This window comes from Cydia strobilella, chromosome 25 (genome assembly GCF_947568885.1).
Source record: "Cydia strobilella chromosome 25, ilCydStro3.1, whole genome shotgun sequence".
Lineage (NCBI taxonomy): Eukaryota > Metazoa > Arthropoda > Insecta > Lepidoptera > Tortricidae > Cydia > Cydia strobilella.
This window is the reverse complement of record NC_086065.1, coordinates 6,596,870-6,607,264: the sequence shown is the minus strand read 5'-3', so window position 1 is coordinate 6,607,264 and position 10,395 is coordinate 6,596,870.

Below are 10,395 nucleotides of genomic sequence, written 5' to 3'. Positions count from 1 at the left end.
CAGCCCACCATCTCCATAGGTACTGTACCTCCCCCTGGACGGCAACTAGTCCGCGCCGCGCTGCCCGCCGTGCGCGGTGCCGCGCCGCAGCTGCTGCGCCACCAGATCCAGCTCAAGCACCGCCGCGACCACCAGCCCACCATCTCCATAGGTACTGTACCTCCCCCTGGACGGCAACTAGTCCGCGCCGCGCTGCCCGCCGTGCGCGGTGCCGCGCCGCAGCTGCTGCGCCACCAGATCCAGCTCAAGCACCGCCGCGACCACCAGCCCACCATCTCCATAGGTACTGTACCTCCCCCTGGACGGCAACTAGTCCGCGCCGCGCTGCCCGCCGTGCGCGGTGCCGCGCCGCAGCTGCTGCGCCACCAGATCCAGCTCAAGCACCGCCGCGACCACCAGCCCACCATCTCCATAGGTACTGTACCTCCCCCTGGACGGCAACTAGTCCGCGCCGCGCTGCCCGCCGTGCGCGGTGCCGCGCCGCAGCTGCTGCGCCACCAGATCCAGCTCAAGCACCGCCGCGACCACCAGCCCACCATCTCCATAGGTACTGTACCTCCCCCTGGACGGCAACTAGTCCGCGCCGCGCTGCCCGCCGTGCGCGGTGCCGCGCCGCAGCTGCTGCGCCACCAGATCCAGCTCAAGCACCGCCGCGACCACCAGCCCACCATCTCCATAGGTACTGTACCTCCCCCTGGACGGCAACTAGTCCGCGCCGCGCTGCCCGCCGTGCGCGGTGCCGCGCCGCAGCTGCTGCGCCACCAGATCCAGCTCAAGCACCGCCGCGACCACCAGCCCACCATCTCCATAGGTACTGTACCTCCCCCTGGACGGCAACTAGTCCGCGCCGCGCTGCCCGCCGTGCGCGGTGCCGCGCCGCAGCTGCTGCGCCACCAGATCCAGCTCAAGCACCGCCGCGACCACCAGCCCACCATCTCCATAGGTACTGTACCTCCCCCTGGACGGCAACTAGTCCGCGCCGCGCTGCCCGCCGTGCGCGGTGCCGCGCCGCAGCTGCTGCGCCACCAGATCCAGCTCAAGCACCGCCGCGACCACCAGCCCACCATCTCCATAGGTACTGTACCTCCCCCTGGACGGCAACTAGTCCGCGCCGCGCTGCCCGCCGTGCGCGGTGCCGCGCCGCAGCTGCTGCGCCACCAGATCCAGCTCAAGCACCGCCGCGACCACCAGCCCACCATCTCCATAGGTACTGTACCTCCCCCTGGACGGCAACTAGTCCGCGCCGCGCTGCCCGCCGTGCGCGGTGCCGCGCCGCAGCTGCTGCGCCACCAGATCCAGCTCAAGCACCGCCGCGACCACCAGCCCACCATCTCCATAGGTACTGTACCTCCCCCTGGACGGCAACTAGTCCGCGCCGCGCTGCCCGCCGTGCGCGGTGCCGCGCCGCAGCTGCTGCGCCACCAGATCCAGCTCAAGCACCGCCGCGACCACCAGCCCACCATCTCCATAGGTACTGTACCTCCCCCTGGACGGCAACTAGTCCGCGCCGCGCTGCCCGCCGTGCGCGGTGCCGCGCCGCAGCTGCTGCGCCACCAGATCCAGCTCAAGCACCGCCGCGACCACCAGCCCACCATCTCCATAGGTACTGTACCTCCCCCTGGACGGCAACTAACTATAGAACCAGGTCGAGTAATCACCAGACCATCACTACCCTATAAGCTTTCCATTAGTAACTAAAAAAACTGATATAGTCTGCATGTTTTCAAATGATTTTTTCGCCTAAGACCCTAATCTGTTAAACAAAAGCCTTTGTTCCTTTTGTGCGTGCGCGTGCCCATCGTTGGTGAGCGCGTGACCATTGTGTATCGGCGAGTGGCATGCGCTCACCGGCAATGGCCACGCGTTAACTAACAATGGGCACGCACAATAGGAACAAAGACAACAGCAGACACAGATACATAACAGATTAGGGTCTGGCAAAAAAATCATTTGAGAAGATGCAGACTATAAGCTCATAATAATAACTATTATATATCTCCAGCGGCACCAACGAAAACGGCGTCGATCCCGTCGTCCGTGGTGGCCAACCTGCTGCAGAAGAACGTGTCGCTGGGCGCGCCGCGCCTGGCGCTGCCCCCCGCGACGGCGGTGGGGGCGGTGGGGGCGGTGGGGGCGGCGGTGGGGGGCGTGCAGGCGCTCGCCTTCTCCGCCGCGCAGCTCAAGGCCAGGCAGGCCCGGCTGGTGGCTGCCCGACCCTGCACCGTGCCCAGACCGTAACTATTACAAACATTTTATACTTATACAACAATTCAAGTCTTGGAGGACTCCCTGCGTTCGGGCGCCAATATACCTAGGCAGAAATGAGTGCCTTTTATCCCTTGGTTAACAATCTACTACTACTACATCAACATCAACATCAAACATTTATTCAGCAAATAGGCCACAGGGGCACTTTTACATGTAAATTTTTACAAACAATAAAATTAACCCAAAATTACAAAAAAAACTACATAAGAAAAGTCTTCAGTGATTTTGATAGCACACGTCTATGAAATTATGACGTATAAATAACACTTGCACTGCGTATGCTATCAAAATAGTTGCAGACTTTTGTTGGTCTAACTCTATTATTGTAACCGCCGGTCTAAAGTGAGTGTGGACGCTTGCTAGGGAGATGTAGAATGCTTTCTTCCCCCAGGGAGTTGGCGGAGACGGCGGCGACGTCGAGCGCGGCGGCGGCGGCGGCGGCGGCGGCGGCGGCGGCGGCGGCGGCGGCGGCGGCGGCGGCGGCGGCGGCGGCGGCGGACGAGGACGACACGCCCAACGGGAACGTGCGCCGCCGCACGCAGGACACGCTGCCCATGGAGGTACGCTCGTCAAGATAATACTAGTTTATGTAACTGCTACATAATGAAAGGCATTACTCGACTGTGGGTTTATGAAACGAACGTAGTGAGTTTCATAATAGAATCACACGGGTGTTTTAATGCCTAATTATGTACAGTTACATACACTGCTTTATCTACACACATATTATAAACTTTCTATGACTATTCACTAACCTCATATTACAGCTGACATTGGGGCATAGTTGCTCTCTGATATGAGGTGGCGTCTCCGAAATATCTTTATCGCATATTTTACACGAAACTTCACTAGAGTTACTTTAAAAACAACAAAACAAATTATTATTTACTTACAAACTAATTAAAATCGTTGCAGACTTATCTTAGTCTAACTCTTTTTTTTTTCCTTTTAGGATGTTAAAAAAAAACTTACATTTTGAATCTTTGAGGTCCTGTGTTTTTTTATTATTCCAATATGTATATTTTTTAAGTTTCCAATTTATTGTGATAAATTGCTCATTTTCTATTTAACTAAATTTAATTATAAAATTTAACATGTGTCAGCAACACTATTGTTCGTGTGCAGGTCACGTGACAACCGCCCGCGCCGGCCCTCGCGCTCCGCCCCCTCCCCCGCGCCCGCGCCCGCGCCTCCGCGCCCGCCCCGGCGCCCGACCCGCGCCCCATTATGGTCTTCTAGCCGGAGGGGACACACTAGTGTTTCTCGCCAGTAAACTTCTGTAAACAAACAAACGGCACACACAACACACACTTCATACAGGGTGTTTCTTTACTCACCTGCCATAACTTACGGGGTGAATATATAGGTCGTCCTGAGCAACTTTTACTATGGGACCGACCACGAAATCGCGTAAAAAAAATTGTCTGTTGTTGTAAATTGTTTGTTGTGCAATTTAGCTGGTCTGATGTTGATATTTTGTATGGGAGTTAATTTTTTTTCGCGATTTCGGTGTTGGTCCCGTAGTAAAAGTTGCTCAGTATGATCTATATATATATATATATTCACCCCGTAAATTACTGCGGGTGTCTACAAAAGGAACATATGCTACACTCAGTGCTTGGTAGTTCAGCGTTAAAATTGACAGTTACATAAACATATTAAGAATCTTTAAAATCTGAGGATAGGATAATGGACCTGAACATTTTGGGACCTAGAATCTATCTAAGCTAACTCTGCAGTCTCTGCACCAACTTTGACAGACGGAAGTGTGAAAATATCATAAACGTCATATTTTCATTGAAATTTAACGTTTGTGATGTGAAATTGGACACTTCCACATTTATTTTTTGCAAAATCCACGCAGAGTTACTTTGGTCCGATTCTAGTCATGTAATGTTGGACACGATACTTTTTCTACAACAACAATATGAATTGTTTTGATTTTAAAATTCAAATTTTATCACAATATAAATTAATGCATACCTTTTAATAATAATTGCACAATATTGTATTGTGAAATTGCTATAAAAACAATAAATTGTCTATGGTATAAGTACCAAAAAGTACAATTTTATTGTTGCTGTCAATCGTTTGACAAATTGTATTGCTGGAGAAGAAAAAGTATACCCACCCAGGTTTCTACATGAATTACCTTTCAAAATAACTTAAAAATCTTGAAGTAAATCTGTTACAGATGTAGTGCGTAATTATTTTCCATCGTATTTTCTCGGAAACGTTCGTATTTGTCATGCTACTTCAGTAAACCTCAGTACTTTTTGTACCGAGACTGACTGAAATAGCAAGACACGATCGTACGTTTCCGTGAAAATACGATGGAAAATAATTATGCACTACATCTGTTTATTTAATATTATCTGTATTCATTCCTCTTTCTAAAACAAAACTCAATTTGCATATTATACAATTCCTTCACAGTATAATTCATGAATTATAATGTTAAACTATCTATGAAGTAAAAATATATATAAGCGCGAGAAACACTAATATAAATTTGACATGTAAAAAGGATTGTTACTTACTGCATGTCTCTATCCATTTGGCTAATATTTAGAATTCTATAACAAAGGGTAGACCTGTCCAATTTATTTTTCCAATGTGTATTTGCGTCTCGCATCTTGCTTAGTGAGAGAGTGAGACGCAATGCACATTGGACAGTTGGAACTCCCATACACAAAAATGTTGGTAATGACTACTGGAGAGCATTATCCAATTTTAAATATAACCAAGAAAGTTAAAGCCTGACCAAAAATATATGATTATTGTTAAGAGGGAGCTGTTATTCTCATGTATAGAGTGACAGTTCAGTATAGTATGAAAAAGTTAAGTCCAGTGAAATTCCGCAATATGGCGCGTGATCATATATTCCTGGTCTGGCTTTTATTTGTATAGAGACATGCGCGCCAAGTCATTGCTTTCGTTTGTATTTATCACCGTAAAAATGTACGTCTCTCGCTCTTACGTTGTAGTGAGAAAGAGATAGCTTTATTAGGTGATAAATATATCCGCTATAGTGGGATTTATGAAATAGTCGTATCTTCATTATTGCGTTTTATTTGCGTTAACTGTTTCTAAGGAAACTTAACCCACCTATAACTTTTAAATTAAAACTGATTTTAATAATATAAAACGGCGAATTATTTCATATAATTTGTATATTTTTTTTTAAATATACTTTGTCTACTATAAAAGTGATGGTTTGGCGATTACACGTGGATTTTAAATAACGACTATATTTCCTAACGTGGTATTGATATTTTTAAATGTAAACTTTATTCTGATAACAATAGGGTTGCATTTGTAATAACTATGTAAGATACGACATTATGAAACTAGTTGACACTCGATTTGACAAAACACAAGGATACGAGAATAAGGTATGAAATTACAAGGAATTATTTTAAGCAAATATTCGATGTAGTATAATTTAGGTATTTATAATTGTTTAAATTTAACTCTCTCTCAGTATAGTTAAATTTGGACCGAGATGCATCAGACAGACGGGGCGGGGGGACTTTGTTTTATAAGATGTAAGTGCATAATTATTTTCCATCGTATTTTTACGGAAACGTACGAACGTGTCTTGCTATTTCACTTAGTCTTGGTACAAAAAGTACTGAGGTTGACTGAAGTAGCATGACAAATACGAACGTTTCCGAGAAAATACGATGGAAAATATGCATTACATCTATACATGTTGTTAGCCTTGAAAGTTCACTCAATTATCAACTCTATCATCTTTTCCAGTAGATTCAAACTGTAGAGATGGGTCGAATATTCGGTATTTTTTTAAAATATTTATTGGTTCACCAACAATTGTTTACACTGTTAAGTATAACTTCAAACGTTTTAACTATTATCGCTTAGCGTAACAATTACTTAAAGGTAAACACCAATTGCATTGAATGAAATAAGAAAACAGCATCTACGTGATAAGGGCCCTCCACACTCGTGCGCGAATTGCGGCGCGAAGCCGCGAACGCGAGTGTGGAGTCTAGTTCGCTAATCAGCGAAATCGACTCCACACTCGCGTTCGCGGCTTCGCGCCGCGTAGTCTGGAGCGGGCTATATACTGTAATTATTCGGTATTCGGCATATTTTTCAATATTCGTATTCGGCCGAATAGTTCGGTTCGAAGTGCCGAATATTTATTGTATAAACATTATTTTTAAGGGCGTTCCCTAGTTAGCGCGGATGCATTTCGCGATCAGGTATGAGACGTGTCAGTTTCTTTTCATAAACATTCTCGGTCGGGAGGAGAAGGGTCAAAATAACGTTATGAGCGCACACCGCGGAGCTGAATAAATTTTGTTTTCAGCGTTTTAGGCAGTTTTAGACCAACCGAATATTCGGTTCGATATGAGCTGAACCGAATATTCGTATTCGGCAGTCTATATTCGGTCCATCTCTAATTCGAAGTTACTCGGGACTTCTGTTCTAAATAAAATAAGCGCTCTTAAGTATTATCGACGGTCAGTACTGAAGTATTGAATCTGGAGACGTTTTTATGGTGTATGTCATTTCAATACTTTTAAACTTCTATAAAGTGTATTTTTTAATGAGATTAAAAAATACAGTTATAAAAATACTCTTATAAATTATAAACATTTGGGTGTCTAAGAGTAAAAACATTTTAAACTAAACTAAGTTTTATGTTTGATAACTATCAGATTATTTGCCTTTACCGAATCTTACGTCTACTATAGTACATTATTGTCGAGGCTCGGAAGTAGCTACTTGCTGGCTGAGGATTCGTTTTAAACGGACGACCTTGGGAGTCCGTTTAATTGAATCCGAAGCCAGCAAGTAGCCTTCCAGCCGAGTCATATATAGTGCTTTTCTCAAAAATGGTGCAAGAAAAAAAAAATTAGTAGTCAAATATCAATTTTATTAAAAATAAACACTAGAAATTTATTGAAATTTAAATGTCATGTTGGTACAATTATTAAAAGTCAGATTCACAGACTTTCCGGGAAGACTGATATTAGTTGTTTGAATTTCTGCCTGAGTATTTGTTATCGATGTTGGCGGAGTTGTATCATGACAGGAGGCAGGCTGACTAGACGATGGAAAGTTGGCGCCAGACGTGGATTGCTGAACGAAATGCTTAGATGTATTAGGTTGCTGTGAACTTATTGGAAATGAATTTTCTGTGTTCAGGCCGTGTTTGGAGGTGGATGGCTGGTTGTGAGCATCATTGTACCGAATATTTTTGTTGATTTGATTATTTATGTCTCTTTTACTTGTTTTAGACTCTTCTATATATCCCTCGGCGACTCTATCAGATTTCCACTCTCCGTGGCGTTTTAGTGATATTAAATTAGCTCCAGAATCAGCTAATAAAGTAGCGGATGTGCGTCGGAAGCAATGACCTGTAAAGCTATCGCTGTTTGGTAAATTGAGGAAGGTAGCGATTTCCTTGGGAAACTTAGACATTTTGTGTCTCCCTAATACTTGGTTATGGCATTTGCCATTTCTGTACTGCAAAAAAAATTTGTCAGAGCTTGTTGAAGCGGGCCGTAATGCTTGGTACTTTTGAATAACTCGAAGATATTCATCCTTCACAACGAAAACTCTATCTATTTTAGTTTTTGTATCCCGTAGTTTAATCCACAGTTCGTTTTCATGACGAGTCACATCTTTCATTGTTAACTTGTATAACTCAATAGAACGGCAAGCGCCATTCACACCTAAAATAAGTGCCACCTGCAACGAAAAATAGTACTTAGGTAAATACTTTGAACTAAAATAATCTTTGATAGTTGTTAGGTATTGGGTAGTTATAAACACTACATGTTGTTAATATGAACGTAAAAGTAGGTTTAATACCTTTGTCACTAGATATATTTGATCCGAGGCATCATTCAAAAACGTTTCTATATTTTCTGTTGTGAATACTTGAGATTTTTTGCTTTTATATCCATCGGACTTTCGTTTTAGCAAGGCAGTTAAATTTGAGTAACTTTTTATATTAATATTATGCTTTATGTTGACTGTGAATTTCAACATAGAGTATATTGCCCAAAGCGTGGATGGCATTTTAGTTTTCGAAAGTTCGTTGAAATATGCTAAGAATATAGTTTCTGAAAATGAAGACGCGTGCTTTTGTTCTTGCCAGTTCCTAAAGTTTTCGTACGCTTTTAGGTATTTGTATTTCGATTTCTCCGGAAACAAATTATTTATTACTGAATTCGCCTCTTCCTTTAATTGTGGAGGTGTACATTCCATGTCCTCGTCACTTGTACTAGAACTCATTTTCTTCAAATTTTCAGTTTCAAAATATATCTTTACAGACGTTCTTACGTATTTTCACAGAAAAAAATAAAAACAATTGAAAGTATTTGCTTTGCCGCCTTTTTTTTTTTTAATTAAAAAATAGAAGTGTATTTTTCTGCCAAAAATACGCCAACCTATTTGAGACACCTAAATAGTCGCGGTACCAACATTATAATAATAAGTACTGATCATCTGTTTGGCTGTTTAAAGGACCTATGCCTTCATTTGATATGGCCATTTCAACTTTTAAAAAGTTTGGAACTAGACAAATAATGAAATTTGTATGCAACATTACTCCTGTATGTCCCGAAATCGAGACTGCAATGTTTTTAACTTTTTAATTTTTTGATGACCATAAACTACGCACTTCGCGACTTACTTTTTAACCGGCAACGTCGACTTTGCCGTCCATTTTTGAGAAAAAGTTTTTTATTTAATAATTATATTGGTCCTAATTTTAAAGAGCGTTAAATAATAAGAAGAAAATCTAATTTCAATACTTCAGAACTGGTACATTAATAATACATATCTATCCCACTAATAGAGTTATTCAATACTATAACAGAAGTAACTGAAATATGTGGGCGTGTAGACGATATCAGTTTGTGTTGTAACCACAAACAAAATAATACTTTGAAAGCTTCAGTAGGTGGCGCTGTACAACACCATACGTTTTGAAATAACTGGATTGTCAAACTTTAGCGCGTGACAACCAAGGGCCTGACACTCTTTGATAGAGAAAAATAGTCTTATTGCGATTCCTATAAGAGGAAAGAGAAAATAGTGCCATGCTTTGTCTCCCGGGCATTTTTTCATGGTCGGGTTATGGCATCATGTGGGCATCATAGCAAGGAGGCGATGGCGAAATACCGAAATGTATAAGAGTGAAAGAGAAAAGACATTGGACATGCAAACCGGATAAATTGCGTAGTATACGCTCGGTGGCGCGTCTATAACTACTTGTATATACTATGTCTATGTTGACAACCTGGTTACCGCTCGGGGCCGTAAAGCACCATCTACTTAAGCTACCAAAACTGTGGCTACAACATTTTGCAAGTGTTGGTTTTTCTTTGTCTATGTGTATAACTCAAGTTAAGCAAACGGAAAAGGAATAAATTGATATAATAACGTCTTCGTCTTCCGGTACGCGGACGCCACTCCAGAACCTTCCGGCCCCACCGGCCATCAGTTCTGCGAGCAATGTGCCCCGCCCACTGCCACTTAAGGTTTGCAATTCTGCGAGCTATATCGGTGACCCTAGTTCTACTGCGGATATCATCATTTCTGACTCTATCACGCAGAGAAACCCCGAGCATAGCTCTCTCCATTGCCCTTTGCGTGACCTTGAGCCTTCTTATGAGGCCCATCGTTAGCGCCCACGTCTCAGATCCGTATGTCATCACTGGCAACACACACTGGTCAAAGACTTTTGACTTAAGACACTGCGGCAATTTGGACGAAAAGATACTGTGGAGCTTCCCGAACGCTGCCCAACCGAGTCGGATTCGACGAGTGACCTCTTTCTCGAAGTTGGACCTACCTAACTGGACTGTTTGTCCTAGGTATACATAATCGTCAACAACTTCGAGCGCAGAGCCTCCGATTAATACGGGAGTTGGCACAACATGGACGTTAGACATGATCTTCGTCTTGTCCATGTTCATTTTCAGACCAACTCGTTCAGATACTCTGCTGAGATCAGCGAGCATCGCACTGAGGTCCTCCATGGTCTCAGCCATGACTACGATATCATCGGCAAACCGAAGGTGAGTGATGTACTCGCCATTTACATTGATGCCTCGTCCTTTCCAGTCCAGAACCTTAAAGGCA